Raw genomic sequence first — 4,336 nt, 5'->3', positions numbered from 1 at the left:
AACCTTTCTTCCTGGGGTCATACTCTCACTGCACACCACAGAGATGCTGTACTGCCCCCTGTTGGCAGGAGACCAGACAACACAGACCTGAAATGAACCCTGGAACTCAGTTTTACCAAACAGTGATATTATACACAGAACATGTTTCGGTTTGACTTCATCAAGATTTTAGACTTACATTTTATTGAAAATATTTATTTCAAATTATGGACTCCTGTCAATAATTAAAGAAATAACTAAATATATGTAACGTAAGCCTACGCAGTTACTCTTACAAAGACTTTCCCTCAGATTTTGGCACACATGTTCCCATATGAAATGCAACAGAATAAAAACTATTTGTAAACAAACCAAAATATACGAACAAGACTGAAAACATCATTTCCTGGCATTTTTGCACAAACACAATATGATAGAATTGAATAGTTTATAGACGGATTTTTTTTCTGTCGATCTACTCATCGATTAACCACAAATCGTTGCAGCTCTAAAACTGTGAAATATATTCAATTATACTCGACTTCATGTAGGACAACTAAAGTAATATAATTATATTTAGTCTCGATGGTGATCCTGTTAATCCTGAGTCTCTAATGCCGCTTGTTATAACAGGAAGTTACATTTCTCTGCAGGAAGGACGACCTCCTGTTATGATAAGGCTTGTTTGAGACAAGCGAGACCTGCGCAGACCTGCGCAATTGCGATCAACGTCTTGCTAGTGCGTTGCATGATGGTTAGTCATTTTGTCCGACTTGCTCTGGAGGCTCGCCTACATGAGACGTTGAAATCTCGCGGGACAAAGANAATGAACCCTGGAACTAAGTTTTACCAAACAGTGATATTATACAGAGAACATGTTTCGGTTTGACTTCATCAAGATTTTTAGATTTACATACGCTTTTAATGGTTTTTCACAATTAAATAATCCACAAACATAACAGATAAAAAATCATACACAGTGTATACAAAACACAAGATCTTTACCAAGATCTACCAACAATTGCTTAAATTCAATAAAAAAGGCAAACTTTAAGAACAAAATGTACGATACTTATTCAAATGTTAACAAAATAACACCATGGAAACCAGGCCGTCAAATTATGTTTTAGGTTTTTTTTTTTACAGCAATGCAGCGATATTACGCCAGGCTTCACAGTTACAAAGAACTTCCCTCAGCTTTAGGCCCACATACTCTCATATAAAATCAACCAGAATAAAAACAATCAAAGTCAAACTACATAAAGACGAGTTCTAGAAAATAAAAAAAAGTAATGCCATTGAAAGTCAAACACAGTATAGAAACAGATACAGAGTTGCAGGTGGCAGTGACGTAGATGACGTGCAATGGAGGAACAGAGGGGTTTTTGTTCTGCCTCCTCCTGTGTGTGTCACTGTGTTGACTCACAGCACAGAAGTACAAGCCTTCGTCTCCTGGCTGCAGATCCTTCACTGTGAACGTCCCGTTTCCAAAGTAAACCTTGGTGGCTGAGAACTTGTTGCTGCTGAATTCTCCAAAATCATGATCTTTGCGTGATATCTTTGTGTACACGATTTGTTCCANACTACACATATGCCGCCCACCGCGCGCACCACTTATAGTTAATTTTTTGACATAGATGTTCTTAAGTGTTTCTTTATCGGAATGTTCTAATTTATTTGTAACGTTTAGACTCCAAAAGAAAATACATCATGTTTGGAGTTGACTTACCTTAATTGGTTTACACAACCACCCCGAATCTTATTTCGTAAGCCCAATCTCGATTTCTAACTTCAGACTCTACTGAAAAATTTCTGGGGGAGGGAAGCTGCTACATCTGAGAAGACACGGGGGGCGGAGGGGGTGAGAAATAATCTGAGATCGTCAGTGTCTGAGAGCAGGTGTCCTCGGCTCGACTGGGTTCATGATCCACAGGTTATGTTTGTTTGAATAGTACTATAAATGCAACATATAGAAGTTGACGTCCCTTTATTACCACTCTTTGGGTTCTATAGGTTTTTCGACTTGCCGAGTAGTTAAATTTACAAGACGAAAGAAGTGTCCACGAGAATGTCGGCTGTCGCAGAAGGTTTTGGAGAGGCAAGTAGTCTTTCTCTTCACCTCTCAGACAACCTGGCCCTCTCCTCTGTTGACAAGTGTGTCGATTGTTTGATCTACAGTAAGCGACCATGTTTGCGTTCTGGTTGTATGGTTTTATACTCTAACAGACTATAGACTTACACTTCATGGCATAGGTCCTCCGCTGCCCTTTCCTTTTAGTACGAAACTACTACCAGGCATATGTGAGAGTCAGAAGCGGAGTCACAGAGATTAGACAGAAGTCTCCTGTCGCCACCCAACATAAACACGTCGGTCAGTCGTGCTCACGGACGCTAACAGGGAGCGAGTTATGTTCTTGAGAGGAGGGCAGACAGTTCTCTGTTGTTCTGACTCGAGTCGAGGACGTGTGGCCGACGTAGTTGGGGGGACGGTTGCACGAAATAGCGGACGAAAGTGAGGAAAACACCAGTGCGAAATCACGGTGTCAAGGTATTAATCAGACCAAAAAAACTTGTGTCCTTAAAATCCCTTGCCTTGTTATAGGTACTACTTCTACCCTTTTCCCTTCATATCTGTCTTTTTTACCATATATTGGTGCCACCATTCTACCTGTTAGTTACATCCCCATAATTATATCATAGGTAATACACACCTCGATGCCGGGATTCCAATAATAAGTTAAACTTATAAAACAAAGGAGAGAGCAAAGACAACAATACATGAAATAACTGACATATTTTCAACACTTTGTCGCTACTTTACAGTACGTGTCAATGGGTCAATGCTGAAGTGCCTCTTGTAGTTTCATAGTAGTTTTAAATAGATTTTAATTTTAACCAATTTAAAAGTGCTACAGAGGATATATGTAAGGATTATATACTGTATACTATATTTGCAATTTATCTACAATCTAGTAAGTTTTACAACCGAAACATAAGACAAAAAAGATACCATTAATAGTAGTTTTTTCTGAAGTATCAGGCGAATTTATGTATAACTTTAACGAAATACAATTATATTTTTATAAAGAGTAACTAGGGTGTGTCCAGTGGTAACGGAAAAAATTAGGTGTTTGATTTGTAAATCGTCGGCCGTGTCTATGTCATAAAGCAACACTTTTACCAGTACTATTAGGACATAAATTTTTTGTAATTTAGTCCCGAGAGGAAGAAGCAATGAGGTTATACCTCATACTGAATACGTAGAACAAACGTCTTGTACCACCCTAGTAGTATATATTATCGTGATTACCACAGAACTTTTCTCATTGTCCGTTTTTCGGCCTGGGGTTTGGTGGAAAGGATGTCAGACAAAATCTAAGATTAAAACAATCTTTGTGTGTTTGGAGTAGTGTAGTTCCCAATAAATTGTATAACTTGCAGTCAAATTAGTTTGACGCTGCGGTACCATTTCTTGGCAGAAGGTATAAAAGGGAACTTCTAGTAGTGTTTTAAGACAACTCTGATGCAGTACTACTTGTCGTCCCCTGGAAGTGATAATAAATATGACCTAGTAAAATTTGTCTTCGGGAAGGGACGTCGAAGAAGTACCAAAGGACAAAGGTGTGTGTGTGGTCTGTGGTGTGTGTGTGCTGTTTGGTGTGTGTGTGGTGTGTGTGTGTGTTTGTTGGTGTGTGTGTGTGTGTGCTGTGTGCTGTGTTGTGTGTGTGTAGGTGGGTGGTATAAAGACAAGACTTGTGTACCCTGTTACCTGAGTTAGTCCTGTTGACTGGGGCATGAAGTATAGTAAAGTCGACCAAAGAACCGGCACACCTGGCTGTCCATATATTGGCGGTTGACAATTTAATTTCTGTACATAATGATCAATGTCCCTAAAAGGTGATATTTGTGTAACAAGGATAATACAAACATCCCAGGTCATCGCAAACAAGAGTGGAAACTAATAACTTGAAAGATAACGCGTTCAAAATGTCTGTTTTTAAAAGGCGTCTAAAGTGGCCTATAGAGGAAGGAAGCCGTGACACTGGGTTCAAATGAGTTTAGTACTTTGAGCAGAGCGAGACCTTGTTCAGAAAGTCAGAAGACACCACTGATAGTGTACAAACAGAGAGAGTTACAGGCGACATAAAAGATGTGGGGGGTAATCGGAGCGTTTGCTGTCCTCCAGCCCCCCCTACAGTCTGAGCTGCAGGATGGAGAGGTGTAGCAGCAGTGAGGGTTTTTGTTCTGCCTCCTCCTGTGTGTGTCACTGTGTTGACTCACAGCACAGAAGTACAAGCCTTTGTCTCCTGGCTGCAGATCCTTCACTGTGAACGTCCCGTTTCCAAAGTAAACCTTG

Source organism: Notothenia coriiceps, unplaced genomic scaffold, assembly GCF_000735185.1.
Source record: "Notothenia coriiceps isolate Sejong01 unplaced genomic scaffold, NC01 NC01_scaffold00003275, whole genome shotgun sequence".
NCBI lineage: Eukaryota > Metazoa > Chordata > Actinopteri > Perciformes > Nototheniidae > Notothenia > Notothenia coriiceps.
Note: the sequence above shows the minus strand (reverse complement) of the source record.